Genomic DNA, 17,623 nt, shown 5'->3' on the forward strand with positions numbered 1-17,623 from the left:
TTAGTTAGAACCTAATGCAGTGAAAATTGGAACTAGACTTGTAACTGGTTTCCAGCAGGAATAAGGGAGAAAATTTTTCAAACATGTATCTACAATATGGTATATTTAATCTGGTATATTATAACAATGCCATTTTTAGAGTGTAAGCTTTTCAGGTTCATACCTCTAGTGCTGGTACAGCATTGAAGACACTGTTGGTGTTCCTGGAAATATAATAATACAAGTTTGCAAGCTTTACTACTGTGAGCCATCTTTCTTAAGAGTTCTGCAGCAGATTTTGCAAAAATGCTAATGACAGTTAGGCACTTACCTGTCATCTGTGCCTTTTGAAAACCTCCACCTTAATGACTGTCGCTCTTCTCTTCAGACATTTACTGGATAGAAGTGTGGCATGTGCTTCAATCTTGTTTTTTAATCTTAAAATCGCTCTATCTACAGTACAAAAAAGTAAACACTCCATTTTTCTCTCCAGCTTTTTGTCAAAACTGGTTGAAATTTCAACTTTTTAAACAAAGTTTTGTGTCTTACTCCTCAATCTGATACCTTTTGGTGTTCTTTACATAAATAAGAACTATGCTTCATCCACATTCACATTCTTTATTGGAGGTAAGAGTGAAATACTGCAGGGCTATGACTTAATTTATTGGTGTCTTTCACCAGCACTCTTTCAAGTAGGTGATGGTCATGTTTCTGAAAGTTTCAGCTCTGATCCAGATAGCTGCGATAGCTTGATAGCTGAAAAAAGCTGATCATCTTCATGCCAAAATGAAGCAATTTGAATCTGTTTTCATGTCTGTGTTCACGCTTTCCCCCATCCTAGAGTCTTGGTTCTTTTTTAAGTGTCCTCTGTTCTGTGGTTCCTACCCTTCCTCAGACACTGCAGTGTGTAGAAGTTTGACAGTCATAGCTAAGGCCCTGCCAAATTCACGGCCATGAAAAACGCATCATGGACCCTGAAAGCTGGTCTCCTCCCATGAAAGCTGGTCTTGTGTGCTTTACCCTATACAATACAGATTTCACAAGGGAAACCAGAGTTTCTCAAATTGGGGGTCCTGCCCCAAAAGGGAATTGTGGGGGGGTCACAAGGTTATTTTAAGGGGGTATTTACACCCTTACTTTTGTGCTACCTTAAGAGCTGGCTGGCCGGAGAGTGGCGGCTGTTGACCACGCACCCAGCTCTGCAGGCAGCAGTGCAGAAGTAAGGGTGGCAATACCATACCATGCCATTCTTACTTCTGTGCTGCTGCTGGCGGTGGCTCTGCCTTCAGAGCTGGGCTCCCAGCCCGCAGCCACCGCTCTCCAGTTGCCCAGCTCTGAAGGCAGCGTTGCGGCCTGCAGCAACATGGAAGTAAGGGTAGCAATACCGCAATACCCCCACAACTCCTTTTTGGGTCAGAACCCCTAAAATTACAACATGCTGAAATTTCAGATTTAAATAACTGAAATCACGAAATTTACTATTTTTAAAAAAATCTGTGACTGTGAAAATGACTAAAATGGACTGTGAATTTGGTAGGGTCCTAGTCATAGCTGTCTGGAGAAGATGGGCCTCTATGGCTAGAGAGATCAACAAGATATATCTTATGCCCCTGCTGAGAAGGCTCTTGTGCCTGAATGTACTTTTCCTTTTGTCCCCTGGAATCTTCCCAGTGTGGGAACAAAATGGATATCCACTACTCCACTGACTCAAATCTTTAGCTGCTGAAACAGTTGTATAGTGCCATGTACAACTGCTGCTTAAACAGTTGTATAGTGCCATGTCGGGAGGGGAGGGGGTACTAGCTGCAGGGCAGGATCCTTATTCTGTGGCAGTAGCAAAACTGCAGGGCCAACTTTAAAGATGTTATCCCTGCAATACTATAATCAATGTAAAAATTCCATCCGTAGTACTGTTGCTATGCAAAATCCTACTTACTTCAGTGGGCTTTTCCGTATTACATAATCATCTTAATGGGTTTTATTTGCTGGGTGTCTAAATAATGAGTAAAGATATGATTTGGTCATGGATTCTGTGACTTTAACAGATCTCCATGACTTCTTTGGCTCTGGTTTCAGCCCTGCACATGCCAGGGTTCAGGCTGTCAGCCCCACACATGGCGGGGTTCAGGCTTCCGTGATTTATTGTTTGTTGCCCGCGTCCTGTCTGTGACTTTTACTAAAAATACCTGTGACAAAGTCTTAGCCTTGATAATGAAACTAGATATTGACAAGCAGTTCTGCTCTATATGAGGTTACAAACACTTGGCAAAAGATTCAGACCCATTTTCAGTGGAAGAACTGTAATGGCTTGGTTCAGTCCATACTGTGTAGTGATGCTGCCCTTCACTGTTGATGCAAAGCATTATTTAAAGTCTTTTTTGTGAGTGGTATATGATTTTTGGCCAAGCTGATCACTGTTACTCAGCTAAATAAATGAGTGCAAGTGGGTGCTTTAAAAGTGTGTGTGTGGGGGGTGGGATGTATATCGCTTACAACTGGGCATTATTACTTCTTATTTATTTATTGTAGCACCTTAGTTGTCATCCATGACTAGGGCTCCTTTGTGCTAGGTGCTTTACAAACACAGAACAAAGAACCTGTGGCTTGCTTTTCATCTTAGACTTACATTTCAGAAACACTTTTGGTGCTATAAATTCCACAGCAGGCAGATGCTGTGTCTTGTTTGGAAATGGGGTGGGTGCTAGTACGGTATCTGACAGACATGACTGATAGTTGCATGTTTAGCACTGTCTTGTAGTTGGACACATACTGTACATTCTAATAGTCTCTCAATGGCAAAAGTAGATGACTCGTATTAGGGTTAAAATAACTGATATTGAAGGATGAGTTGGAGAAACAACTGAAAGGCAACAGGAAGTGTTGCAAAGTGGCCAGTAGCTGATTAATAAGAATAAAAACAAACAGCAAAGCAGTAAGGAAGTGAGGCCCTATTGCTGTTTTCAGAGTCTGGAAGAAACTCCCATTCATTAGTTTAAAATGTGCATCTAGAAAAATACTCTGACATTTTGAGAAGCTTTCAATGTAATAGTGCAGGCTAACTCCTATACACTAATGGGTTTCAGTGTGTAGATAAATCTCTGTATTAAGTATTTTTGCATAACTTTCATGAAACTTTGTATCAAATCCTTATATAGAAACTTTGTATTGAACTTTGTTATAATGTTATACCCCCTAAGGATAGAATAAGATAGAAGAAAAATCTCTTTTTGCTAGGAGTAGAATAAGATCTCTCCCCTTTGTAATCAATTGCCCTGTTGATGAACAAGGTGTGAATGAGCAAGGCATGGAAGGCAACCACCTCCAGACAGCTGCGACCCACCACAAGAACAATAAAACTTGTCAAGTAGGCTCACCAAAGAAGAGCAGACATGTTGATGGCCTTGGAGGTTAGAAGCAAGCGCCTTCTTTTGAAAACACCCTCTTTGAACAGCATTAGGACAACACCCAGAAGGAAGCAGCACAAAGGACCAATAGACACAGATACAAGATTTTGAATCTGGTATAGATTTGCATGAGAGGGAAGCTGCTATAAATGTGAGGTGTCTTGCAAAGGCTTCATCCCTTCCCCATCTAACTCACCTGGCTAGTGAAGTTAAGGGGAGCAACTAGTTGGTAACAACAACAAGACGGTGTGTGTGTGTGTGTGTGAGCATGAGTGTAATATCTATCATATGCATATGATACAGTGTTAATTGATACATGTATTACCAATAAATGTAGTGCTTGCCTTATTGCCCCTGAAAAGATCCTGTGCAGTACTTTAAGTACAACAAGTGCTTGCAGTAGGCTTCATTCTTTTCAGGGGACTTAGAACTATGCTAATGTTTCTCCGGTCAGAAACGTGTTGCATGTGGACTCCATCTGGAAATCTTTTAAGTTTTGGCTTAAATGATGTAAGTCAGAAAAGTGGATTTGTGTTCTGAAATCATGTTAGATTTTCTCTTCCAGGCAACTAACAAAGATGGGCCTTCACTGAACTAATGACCTTTTTATTGTGGGGGTGGGTGGGTTATGTATTCTGAAGTTGCTACACATAACTTAAATTACTGTAAATGGGAGTTGTACAGACTGTGATAGATCCCTTGCAATTTACAGTAAGTACATGGGCAGTAGAAGCCATGGAATATCCAACTTATTTGGGAAGCTATTTATCTATTAGCCCATGTGATCAAGCTTTAGCTATGTATTGACATGATGGTTCTTATAGGCTTCAGCGCAGACATAATTCATTGGGTAAACTGTCTCCTCATGACAAGCATCTGTCTGTAACACTAATTTGAAAAACTAAATCAACTGAGAACTACAGTAAAATGTTAAGCAGCTGTCTGAAACTGATGAGCAAAGAAATGTACAGTTAATATGTTCAGATCATCCGTAGCTTGCCGTGTTTCCTGAAGTATTGCAGCATAGAGAATATGGAATGCTTTACGCTGATCTGAGTCACAGATGTGGAGCTGAAATTACCTTGTTTTCAGTTGTGGAACTCTTGCATTGCTCTTATAGAATTCTGGCTTCCATGCTGATTTTATCTTGCAATATCTTAAGTGTGGAATTTTAATACTGATCACTGGTCCCAGTCCAATATCAGTTTTCAGAAGCAGTACGCCTTGCTAGATAGTGATCAGCCCGAGTTTCTAACCCATTCCAATTATGAAAGCTTCAGTGTTTTTGCTGCGCTGAATGTTAACTATTTTTAAAGGACAGTTAATATTTGTACCTGTCAGGGTTCCCTCTCCTAGGCAGTTTTATATGCTGTTGACACTCTAACAAGTCTTGTTTCTGCATGCAAGAGGCGTTATAAATGCCCATTTAAATGGAGAAAGTATTGAATTTAGGGAATAAGTAACATATTATACTGTGGCATGATGCTCCTATGTCTGTTTTTGCCTCCTGCCAAGATAACTAGCTTCAGACAGCTGGCATACTGGGTCAGTCTTCTGTGAAGAGGCACTTGAAGGTGGTTGTGAGAATGAGAGGTGGTTAATGCGGAGTGGCAGAGCTAGTTCTGCAAGGGTTCAGCTGGGTTATTATTCTCTTTGAGTTCTCTAATGGCACTGCTCAGCCAGGGGAAATGTAAATTGAGCATGGGTTCTGGCTTCTGTCTTCATGGAAATCTGACATTTCATTGTCCGTGATGCTTGTCAGTCATGTTAAGGTTGTTTTTAAGGTTTGTCATTGTCATTATTTATAACTCAAAATGTAACAAAGTTGATGAGCCAAGGGTGCAGCCAGCTGCTTGGGCTCTGAAGATTGTGATGTATGATACTTCAAGTTGATTTCTGAAGACAGGCACTGTATTACTCATTCTCATTCACACCAACTTTTCACCTCTGTAGGTTGGCTGAGCAACTGTCAAAACAAGTTTTTGGTGAATTAACATTTGTTTTGATAAGCTTTTAACTAAGGACTGTAGAAGTCTGACTTGATGATTCTGTGCACTATAATTCAGAAACATATACACCTACTATAGATTCCATTCATTTTTTGAATTACATGTGGTAAGAAACTTTACAGCAAAGTGACTTCCAGTAAACCATTGCATCCGATGAAGTGAGCTGCTGCTCACGAAAGTTTATGCTCAAATAAATTTGTTAGTCTCTAAGGTGCCACAAGTACTCCTTTTCTTTTTGCGAATACAGACTAACACAGCTGCTACTCTGAAAAGTAAACCTAGTCTGTTTTTGTAGCACCTGCTATTCAAGGACCTGAAAGTGCTTTATGAACACTAACAACTTCTCAGTACTGGGAGGTGGCCAATATTGTTCCCATTTCTCAGTCAGAGGCAAGTGAGACACAGGTTGTATCTTCCCAAAGGCATGGAAAAGCCATTGCAGAGCTGGAAATGGAACTTACCCACTAGGTAACATTCCTAAGAAGAGACAATTCACCTTTGGTTTTGATGTGAGAAAATAACAGCTCTCCGGTGCTTCTTGCAGGTCACTTTTGCTTAATAAGGTACATAAAGACTAACACCGAACCAGGATTTGAAAACATGCATTTATCCAGGCTCTAGTACAATACTTTCCCTAATGGAGAAGTGGGTTAAGCTGGCTACCTGAGTGAAACTGACAGACTCTACTCTACTCTACAGACATGTTCACAACTACATGCAGCAGAACAGGGAAGCTGACCAGAGAGTTGTCAACCTCAGTCTGCTGTTGTTTCAGAGGACTCCTGTAATATTTTTTTGGGGGGGAGGAGACAGCTGCAGCAGTGTAACTGAAAGGGCGAAAAATAAATATTCCTTTCCCTTTTTTCCCCTACACAGAGAACTTGCAACTGCATACGATTTTCTGTTCTGCTGCTTGTAGGGTTTTCTGGCAAGAAACTGGCAAGATTCATAGGTTTTTAGCTCTGCTACAGACCGTGGTTAAAGTCCCATCTACAGCAAACATTGGAATTGTATTGTAGTGGATCAGGCTAAACTGTGTGGTAACTGGTATCCCTTTGGAACAGTTGTAGTATAAGTAGGCTTGTAATTATTAGAATTAGTCTTAATTTTAATACTACATCAACAAAGCACTCAACAGGTTTTGTTTTTTATTTGTGGCTCTGCTCACTGGTCCATACAGTCTATACAATTAATAGGCTGTTTGATGAAGTACAATTTTATAAATTCCCTTGCAGGATTTTTGCACTTTACTAGATGAAGACATACTGCATTTGGCATTTCAGATGTGTGAGAGACTGAGGGGGTGGGGTTCAAAAACAAAGGCAAAAGGGAAATAATTTTTCCAAACCAAGTTTGCACAGGCTGTAGCCAAACCTCCTTAGTTTCATCCGTAGTGACCCTTATGTTTGCAGAGCATTTATTTTTGACTAGATGAAACTGCTGGATTCTAACTGATGGTCTAAATGTCATCTGTAGAACTGAAACATAGATGTGCAGTGTCTGCCTTCAAAGCATTTTAGCTGGTCAGCAGAGAATTCATTTTGTCTTTATGGGCTTTTTAATTAGTGGTAGAGTACATAAAGTAGAGAGACCACAAAAAAGCGTAATGTAAAATACAGAACACTTCTCAGAGTAGCAGCCGTGTTAGTCTGTATTCGCAAAAAGAAAAGGAGTACTTGTGGCACCTTAGAGACTAACAAATTTATTAGAGCATAAGCTTTCGTGAGCTACAGCTCACTTCATCGGATGCATTTGGTGGAAAAAAACAAATGCACCACCAAATTCCACCAAATGCATCCGATGAAGTGAGCTGTAGCTCATGAAAGCTTATGCTCTAATTTGTTAGTCTCTAAGGTGCCACAAGTACTCCTTTTCTTTTTGAGAACACTTCTGAGACTGGCCGCTAGCTAGTTATCCTTGTTTCAGTTCTGAGTAAGGATGTTAAATCCTATAAGAAAAGGAGTACTGGTGGCACCTTAGAGACTAACAAATTTATTAGAGCATAAGCTTTCGTGAGCTACAGCTCACTTCATCGGTTGTAGCTCACGAAAGCTTATGCTCTAATAAATTTGTTAGTCTCTAAGGTGCCACCAGTACTCCTTTTCTTTTTGCGAATACAGACTAACACGGCTGCTACTCTGAAACCTGTTAAATCCTATGTCTTTCATATATGAATACATGTGCTTTCAGGTATCTTGACATATACTAATTAAACAACAATCAAATAAAAAAAAATCAAATCCTAAACTGGCCATTCTCATGTGACGGGGCTGAAGCTGGTCCGGGGGCTGCCAGAATCCTGCCTGCCAGCCATGCTCTGCTTATGAGAACATGCAATCATGGCTTCTCCTGAGCAGAGATGAGTCGAAGGCAGAGAATAGAAGGACCATTTCACAATAAAACAAAACATACTTGCCAAAAAAAAAGGCGTCACAATCCATTCTTGTGAATATCTAATAATTGGGAATCATTAGCACTTGAATGAACACTGATACATTCAAATTTCTATTCCAACAAGATTACCTCTTACCAACTTTTTAGGTACAGCACATCGTTTGTGTGCACTTCTCCAAATTATGGAGACGTAGTTCTGCATCCATGCTAGTAAAAGAGTTTATGAATGCACTATGGTAGATACTAGAGTTGCTAACAACTCTTGCAACAATTAACTAACTACAACTTTGGTTTGCATGTTTTAGAAAAGAGTACTGTATGGGTAATTGACACACTTCTGGGTAACCATATTAGCAAGTAGCTGATTTTTAAAGGGACACTGCCAACTTAAATCATATGTTGTTAATCACACAGTAGAGGTTAGTTTACATTTCTTAAGTTATTAAATAATTTAAAATCCTGTTTACTTACCTATTTTCCTTTTCTGTTGGCTGTAAGAAATGCAAGACATAAACAATAAAAATCAATTGTTATTTTCACTCAGAGGTCCTTAATACTGGAATGTTTGTGTCTCAAATGCTTCAGGGGAACATCTGCTTGTTCTAAAAACAGCTTTCACGGAACCCTCTTTAAAAATTACTGTACGAATTGACCCCTGAGACTCTCCTTTCTCCCCAAGATAAGCAGGCTAGCTGCTGCAATAAAAGATATTGTTACTGTGCCACACCCAGTCATGCCTTCTATCTCATTTCAAACTGTTCCTGTTAGTGAAGAGTGGGGTAAGCTCACCGACTCCAGCTCTTTTGAAAGTGAAACTGTTTGTGGTAACTCCAGTCAGAACACAACATGCACTCCCCTTCTCTGTTCGACCCTAGTGACACTCCCTGGTTAGTGCATTATGGATGGATCCGTGTCTAAATCAGATCTTCCTGAGTGCTGCTAAGTGTTCTCTCTCCTGGGTTCTTCAGTCCACTGGGTTCATTCTCTGCTCAGCTGCTCTACATTTGGAGTACCATGAGAAGCCCTTATGCTCACTGTGTTACACCTAGTTTCCCTGCCTTCCTTGTCTCCAATTCTGTCTGCTGCTGTCAACTGAAAGTGGCTCTGAGATTCTGGCCTGCACCTGTTGGTTTTGGGCTGATCTCTCACTTGCAGCTTCCATGAGCTGCTTCTTTTAGCCCTGATTCTTGACAGCAGTTTGCCAGCTGCCTGCATCACTTCATGCTCTTGCTTCCTGCTGCAGCATGTTGGGGTTAGTCCAGCCAGCAGTCCTGTCTCTCTCGCTCCCCCTTAAGAGCCTAGGTTGGAAGCTGAAGAAGCAGCTTTAAGGGCCCTTGAAGATGTGCATCCAAGGTGTTAAACAGCAGATTAAAAATCACATTTATGGCTGGATTTTTGTATCTATTCTTGTTACAAGTAACACTGAAGATTCCTGAAACTGATGAGACAAATAAGAGGAAAGACTCTGCACTATTTTTACTTTATGTATTTTAGTACTTTATATACTAGTAGTCTCATTGTGTCCCTTCTGCAGGCAGCCAGTCTGTTTCTCCTGCTCTGTGTGTGCCTTTTGCACAACGAGGAAACGAGAAACGTATTAAAAATAAGAAAGCAAAGTCAAATAATAGGTTGTCAGTGGCACTGACAGGCAGGAGCAGCACCCGAAGCCTCCTCAAGTTTCAAAGAACAGTTTTAAAGTAACTTCAAGTTAATTGTGTTCCTCGGAATCAGGAAGAAGATAGGCAGACAGCCTCTCATTTCAGTAGAAGTCGCAGCTAAACTACAAGAGTGAAAACTAGAAGAAAAACTGATGGCTGTTATAATGGAGTGTGTTGAAACAGCAGATCACCTGGTTTTACATGGCATTTCTTTGGTCCTCACCCTCAGGACAAAATAGCTTCTTAGAACAGCTGTTTGAAAGATGAATTGTGAACTGTTTCGGAAGCCATTTGAACCACCGTGTGTGTGTGTGTGTGTGTGTGTGTGTTACTCCTGTATTTCAGTACAGTTGTATTTCTAATAACTGAACCATCCCTCTAGTGAACTGCCAGCATGATTTTTGATTATCCCAGCATATTTGGTGTGGTCCAAAGGGTTTGAATGGTTGAGATTCTGTTGCTCTATCTCAGGCAAGGAAGTTGCAAGTTAAAATTATCTTGGGGCAGTGATTCTCAGTCTACCATTGTGAGCCGCATATGCAGTTCTCTGTGGTGGCTTTTTTTTTTTTTCTTTTTTGGTGGCTGCATCCACACTATATATACATGCGCACACTACCTGTATGGCCATGAGGACCTCACATGTGCTGTAGCTGTGTGCTGGTTGGGCCATGGCTTGAGAACCGCTGTTACAGATTAATGTTCTGTACAGTATCTCAATGCTGAGTTATCCCTTCACTTGCAAAACTTTGGGGTTCTTCACTTCACTCTCAAACAAAAACAAGGCCTCAAATTGCAGTAACCGTTCCTCTATCCAGTCCTCTTTCAGGGCTCACTGTGGCATTATTGGCTGAGAGACCAAGGTTCCCTCATCCTTGGAGCTGAGCATACTGCTTTTCCAACATAGCACTCTCCTCTTCAACTGGCCAGAGTAACAAGACAATACAGAACCTCACCACAAGGGCATTAGTCTGATTTGACTCAGCTTGTTTGGAAAGCCTTTGTTTGAGGGTAGGTCCATCAGTGATTACTAGCCAGAATGGTCAGGGACGCAACCCCATGCTCCAGGTGTCCCTAACGGATAGAAGCTAGGACCGGATGATGGGATTGATCCCTTTATAATTGCCCTCTTCTGTTCGTGCTCTCTGAAGCAGCTAGCACTGGCCGCTGTCAGACGACAGGATACTGGGCTAGCTCGACCATTGGTCTGACCCAGTTTGGCCCTTCTTATGAAACTTCTAGTACTTGAATTTGACAAGTGGTAACAGAGGAAGTAACTTTAAAGGCACAGTCAACTTTGAAATCTAGATGGTTTCAAAATGAGTTAAAAGTAGTATTAGATACACCTGCCTCTGAGTCCTCTTGCCAATATTTGTGACTTGATAATTACTTTCCAACTTTTTAAAGTCTCTCTCTTCTCCTCCCCCCACCCCCATTGATATGTGGAAACCCCCACACAAATAGCAAAAAGTGTCTCTCCAGGAAAATCCAGTAAAATTGGCTATTCATAGTGCTCTCTGAGGAACGTTCAGTTTACTTTTTTGCTAATCTTTAAACTATAGTGGTCATAGATGTTACTAGTAACAAAAGTGAATGGAGAGAACACCCTGGAGAAATACGGTTAAATGATGGTGGTCATAAAAGAAGCATTGTTTTAGTGGTAAAAAGGGTATAAACTATGATAGCACTGTCTATTATTATTATTATTTATTATTTATTATTTTAAGAGCAGTAAGCTATGCTGTAGCTGGAAACAAAGTGGCCTCGCCAGCGAAAGTCTTTGTCCATGCATTCATAACTTCTAGAGCCGTGGTTCTCAACCAGGGGTATGTAGAGGTCTTCCATGGGGTACATCAACTCAGCTAGATATTTGCCTACTTTTACAACAGGCTACATAAAAAGAACTAGTGAAGTCAGTACAAACTAAAATTTCATACAGTGACTTGTTTATACAGCTCTATAAAGTATACACTGACAAGTAAGTACAATATTTATATTCCAATTGATTTATAATTTTATGGTAAAAATGAGAGTGAGATTTTTCAGTAATCGTGTGCTGAGACACTTTTTTGTATTTTTATGTCTGATTTTGTAAGTAAATAGTTTTTAAGTGAGGTGAAACTTGGGGTTACACAAGACAAATCAGACTCCTGAAAGGGGTACAGTAGTCTGGAAAGGTTGAGAGACACTGTTCTAGAGCAGTGGTTTCCAAATGTTTTTGATCGCGCGCCCCCAGGGAAAAAAAGGTGGAAGGGCTGCCGCAGGCGTGCCGGCGGCGCTCCTCCTGCCGCGCACCCCCAGGGATCGTCTTGTGCACCCCACTTTGTGGAGACCACTGTTCTAGAGGACAGGACAGTATTTACTCGACTGGAGCCAGTGTTCTCATCGTATTTCCCCCCCAGTGCGTCTGCTGTCCTTTGACCTTGGCGCAAGTGTATTCCAACAGAAACGGTGTTGCAGGTATAAATTGTAAACTTTGGCTTTACTCTTTTGAAAGGTGTAATCCAGCAGTTCCAGATGAGCAGCCGATATTGTCAGACCCTTTGCCTGTGAAGCTATCATTTAACCTGGAGAACTTTCATTAATCTCTACCTAGCTCTGTTCAGCAATTGAGTTCTGGTAGGTGCTGCTCGATGTAATGAAATCTGCAAAGAAATTTCAATCTAAAACGTACAACATTAAGCCAGGCTAGTTTAGTGCATCATGATTTGTTTTTGTTTAAGTGCTACGGTTCTGTTTTTTATGGAAAAAGAAAAGGAGTACCCGTGGCACCTTAGAGACTAACAAATTTATTAGGGCATAAGCTTTCGTGAGCTACAGCTCACTTCATCGGATGCATTTGGTGGAGCTGTAGCTCACGAAAGCTTATGCTCTAATAAATTTGTTAGTCTCTAAGGTGCCACGGGTACTCCTTTTCTTTTTGCGAATACAGACTAACACGGCTGCTACTCTGAAACCCGTTTTTTATGGAGTGACTCTTGCCTCTTGTGCCTCTAGTCAAAATTTAAGCATTATTTAAGTAGCTTCTTTTTGTTTTAACAGTTTGAAATCAGCCAAAAATTCAGCTAGCTTTACAACAGAAAACAAGTTAGCTGCCTGCAGGGAAAAGGTGGGACCTGACACTTTTCTGAAGATATAAGGGAGCTATATTGTTGGGTAGCTTAGGCTCAAATTGTTGTGTGAGGAGCTTGGTGTCTCTTCAACACACTTAGGAGTTCAACATTCCCCATCTTCCCCTTCAATATTTGCAACCCAAACATTGCAACTTTGTGCTAGAGCCAGAACATGAAAAGGACTAAAACAGATCTGTCCAAGCAACATTAAGCTCCAAACTGCATAAAAACAGAACGTTAAATGACACTTTTAAAGACAACTATTATAAAAAAAACTAAGCAGAGTTCCCCTCTAAATTCTTTTGCCATCTGAACATATCCATCCCAACACAAACAAGGGGAGGCCGAGAAGTACTTGGGGAGGACACTTTGAGTTCTGTCCCTTGCATGCAGAATTTCTTTGTGTTGTAATTCTTGGAATTTCCATTTTTTTTAAAAAATTCAACTTAAGTCACCTCTGCAAATCCATGGTATTTTTCATAAGGGTTTTTGATAGTCCTCAGAAGTTCCAGTACATCAATGATCTCAACATATTCAGTACATGAGAGTAGCTTCTTCAGCTCTTAGCTGCAATTGGGACGGCAGGAAGCTTTGCAGATCATGATGTCCTTAGGCATGGACCATGACTGGAAAGTACACCTATGAGTCTAGAAGTAAGTAGAGGGACACTGCCAACTTGAAGTCTAGTAGGTACAAAAAATTAAAAGTAGTTTTAGGTACTACACCTGTTTAAGTGCCCTACCAGTCTTCGTGGTTTTACAATCACACTGTTCTATTAATTTCTCTCCCTTATTGCAGTGTGAAAGACCCACATACAGAAGAGTGGATGCTGACTATACATTGCTGTCAAAGAGGCAGAGTAAACAAGAAGAAATAGAGAGAAATAACTCTTTAATCTCATCTTGGGTTAAGTAAGAAGGGAGGGGAGCTTCAATGTGATTCCATTTCTTCTTGTTTATGGTGTTCCTTTAATATACTGTAAGCTGCTCACAGAGGCTACAAAATCGTAGTACAAGCTGTGCATCATCCTCTCAAAGGTTGTTGCCCTAAAGGGAGTGAAATATAAATCCCAGTTCAATCTTCTCCTGTGTTGGTTGGAGTACAGGGACAGAATAGCTTGTCTGCCATGTTTCTGTGTATTTCTTCTCCATTTTTTGGACAGGTTTAATCCTTTTGTTAGTATCCTTTGAATGGACCATATTGGAATTGTGGTGGTGGTGATTAGTCTGGTTATAAGTAGGTTTATACTTCCCTTGTAACTAAAGTCCTGCAAATGAGGATGTAGTGTAACTTTTTTTTCATCTTTTTTTGCTCATTTTCTTTACTATTCATGCAGTGAAAGACCATGTTCATTCAGTGTAAAACTGTAGGGTTCTTTGATCTTTGTTGCCTATCGAATTGTTGCCAGCCTGGCACTACAAACTCGTATCAATTTCTTATTCATGCCACTTGGTGGAACTTGTCCATGCTTGTAGGTTCTTGAAATGAACCCTTATTAGGATATTAATGAATGTCTTGTTCTGGGTGAAAGTCTGTTTTTACCTTTTTTTAGAGTGATTCACCTTTGGCTTTTTGATCACTGCCCTTCATGAAAAGAAAGTGGTAAGATGGAAAGAGTTGGCACTGCACTGAGTCTGGCCTTTACTCATGAAGTTGTTTTGATGGTACATGGCAGTCAAATTCAGAATGCCATCCATTACATTTTTTATCAAAGCTCCTTCATTTTCTGGGTGAATGTTGTTCTACTGTAGGGGAGGGCAGGTTTGTCTCCTTTAAATTTGCTTGAGATATGATCTGTCTGTGTAGCTGCTTGCCGTTACTCCTCAGGATGTTAAAAACTTGTCCACTCTAAGTGTTTTTTTTTTTTTTTTCTTGTGAAGTAATTGGAAGAGTTTTCCCTCTGGGTGAAACAGCTGGTTATGGAGAATAAAATCCTGGTTTCTTAGTTTTTTGCCTTGAGCAGTAACTTTCTGATGTGGACACCAATGTTCTAGTTCCCAGCATGACGAGTCATGTTGCAGAGGTGGGACCAGGACTAGTTAAATTGTTATGGACCAATTTGGATGGGGTTTGGGAGGAGGAGTTCTCTGAAAACTCTTATGCACTAAAGCGTATTGCCAATACTGTTGCAACCCCTAGCATACCTGTAAAACACCACACAGGCGCTTGCAGTCGTTTGCCCTTCCTCTGAGCAAAACTGATTACTGTGACATGCATTACTCAGTGCAGTGTCAGTGGGGGCTTTTTTGCAGTGATTATGTAGATAGCAAATGCCAATGAGGCAATGACAATGGTGCAATTAGTATTCCCTATGCTGTCCCAAAATTCTCCTGTCCACCTTTTGGTGACAGTTTTGACAGCTTGAGCATGGGCTGTCACCTGCAAGCCACTTTTGTGTTAGCTGCATGCAGGTTCTGAAAGCAGCCAAGGTTGGGTAATTGCAACAATCCATGGGCCCTGCATTGCTAGCAGGGAATACTGTCAAGGGCCTTCTTACACTATGTGCCTCTCTAGCTAGAATAGATGCACTACATTGTTGCAACTTGCTTTAATCAGTTGCATCGGTGCAAGGTGAAATGAAGCAACTTGTAATGTAATGCTGACAATAGCTCATCTTAATTAATTAGTCTCTTACAGTTTGTACGGCAACTTCCACTGTGTGTGTGTGTATAATACATATAAATAAAAATATCTTCTTACTATATATTCCATTCTATGCAGCTGATGAAACGGGCTGTAGCCCACGAAAGCTTATGCTCTAATAAATGCGTTAGTCGCTAAGGTGCCACAGGTACTCCCGTTTTTTTTTGTAATGTAGACAAGACCTTAAACACGAGAATATTTATACTAAATATTGACCACTGGCATCCCAGGGGCTGGTTAATTTTAGGCCCTGTCTACAAAGAGTGACACAATGCTGTCTTTGTTAAAAAGATAATCGTCACAGTAAGGGCTATTTTCCTTTCCCAGTAGTGCCAGCAGTTAGTTTCGGAGTCCTCCTCAGTAGGTTATTAATTATGCCCTGTGTGCAACATTAACTCTTGCATGTTGCAAAGAGAACTATTAATTTTCTTTATTTGATTTTGGGCTCAATTACTTAAACTGGGGTGTTCTGCCTGGTGTAGTGGGTCTGGGTGTGGTTGACTGTGCCAGTAAGGAAAAACTGCTCTATTTTCTTAGAGCATTGACTCACACTGCTGGAGCTGTTAAATTTGTATTGAGCAAGATCCTTGCTCTACTGATCTGAAAACACTGCTTTCAACACTCAGTCATGCTTATTTGTCTACAGTCATGGGCTTTGCAGCTGCGTTTTTGCACACTGCCCTGTAGCTTTTTTTCCTAGCTGGGAGTTAGCAGAGTCTCTAGTGCTGAGATTCAATATGTGCTTTAGACTTTTTGTGCAGTTAATTCTTCGTTTTGCCTCTGTATTTCTTATGCAGGTGCTAAAGGTGACTAGCTGTTTGGATATACTTTAACTGTTTCCTTCCTCTTTCTGTAGCTGCTGCCGTTACAGTAGTAAAGTAGAATCCTAGGGACTGAAATGTACCACATTTCAAATGACTGGCAGATAGGGTCTTTGTATAGCAAGTTCTCAGCTGTGTTCCTTCTGCCCTGCGTAAGAATGAATACTTCATGTCTGTAATATAGATCACTTTTCCATTCTCACAGTGAGCAATTAACTCTTACATCAAAAAGGAACCCTTTTTACCTACCGGACAACTTCGGGCTCCAAGCTCATATTAAAACATACGTATTTGAAGTTGGGAGTTTGGGGAACTGGGAGTGGGAAGGACAGGAGTTGTTAGGTGGTGTGATAACCCCGCTATTGTCTGGTATGTAAAATACAGACTTGCAGTGTGCCATCTTCTGTTCATTCTGGTGATGGGGTTTTGAGGTGTGGGGGGAGCATCTGTTTGTACTGGTGCATGATGGGAGTAGACACATGCACATGTGACTTTCACAGCACCTAGAGACCTAGAGTGTCTTGGGTGGTTCCTGTGCAGAAGAGCTGTTCTAATTTGTACTCTTACAGGCCCTCTCTGTCAGGAATTAACTTAATTAAATGTGTCTAAACATCATAAACTTCTCCTATGACAAGTTTGAACTCTTCAAAGCAAGGTATTTCAGACTTGTGGTTTTAAAAAAAAAAAAAAAAAAAAAAAGCACCAGCCCACCACCACCTCCTTGCCCCACTATGTGTAATCACATAACTTGGACTCTAAGGCAGTGGTTCTCAGCAAGGGTACATGTACCCCTTGAAGTACACAGAGATCTGCCAGGGGGTACACCAACTCATCTAGATATTTGCCTAGTTTTACAACAGGCTACATAAAAAGCACTAGTGAAGTCAGTACAAATTAAAATTTCCTACAGACGACTTGTTTATACAACACTATATGCTGAAATGTAAATATAATATTTATATTCCAATTGATTTATTCTATAAATATGACAAAAATGACTGAACAATTTTTCAGTACTAATGTGCTGTGACACTTTTTTGTATTTTTATGTCTGATTTTGTAAGCAAGGAATTAAGTGAGGTGAAACTTGGGGATACGCAAGACAAAACAAACTCCTGAAAGGGGTACAGTCGTCTGGAAAGGTTGAGTGCCATTGCTCTCAGGTGATTTGGTTTGCTTGCCTGCCACCTTGTCTTCGACTTTTCCTCTCCCTCCCACAACTGAAATAGCCATGGACTATCACAAAAAACAAGACGGAAATCTCTGTCATGGTGTGGTAGCATCGTTGGTCCTAGGATATTAGAGAGACTGTGTGGGTGAGGCAATCTCGTATTGAAACAGCTTCTGTTGAGTTAACCAGATCTCTTCTTTAGTTGATTCAGTAAAAATTACCACCTTATCCATCTTGTTTCTCTAAGATGGAAATCTATTATTTATGCTGGAATGGCTTCTGGAATCTTTCTTTGAGTTCATAGTCCAGATTCTCCTTTGTGCTAGAATAGTCAGATGGGTGCCATCTTGCACATTTCTCATGTTCAGATGTGAGAAACTTCATCAGGGTGAGAAACTAATCCAAGCCAAAATAGTCTGCCCTTTAAAGGAATC

The 17,623-nt window shown here is 40.7% G+C and overlaps 1 protein-coding gene and 1 long non-coding RNA gene across 6 annotated transcripts in view; one reads left to right on the forward strand and one right to left on the reverse strand.

Moving 5' to 3' along the window:
* Positions 1–17,623, forward strand: part of RNF216 (ring finger protein 216) — a 115,209-nt gene that overhangs the window by 1,575 nt on the left and 96,011 nt on the right. Inside the window, exon 1 of one of the 5 annotated variants that reach the window (XM_038419431.2) lies at positions 11,936–12,060. The exons of the other annotated variants lie outside the window; for them this stretch is intronic. The gene's annotated coding sequence lies outside the window, so the exon portion shown is untranslated. Of the gene's footprint in view, positions 1–11,935; positions 12,061–17,623 lie in introns of those variants that run through there. 5 annotated transcript variants of the gene reach the window in all.
* On the reverse strand, positions 26–9,377 carry LOC119862555. The gene is made up of 4 exons (XR_005295294.2): positions 8,258–9,377; positions 4,465–5,349; positions 311–432; positions 26–203 (listed from the first exon to the last, which is right to left on the reverse strand). It is a non-coding gene; the product is annotated as an uncharacterized LOC119862555 (long non-coding RNA).

This window comes from Dermochelys coriacea, chromosome 10 (assembly GCF_009764565.3).
Source record: "Dermochelys coriacea isolate rDerCor1 chromosome 10, rDerCor1.pri.v4, whole genome shotgun sequence".
Classification (NCBI taxonomy): Eukaryota; Metazoa; Chordata; order Testudines; family Dermochelyidae; genus Dermochelys; species Dermochelys coriacea.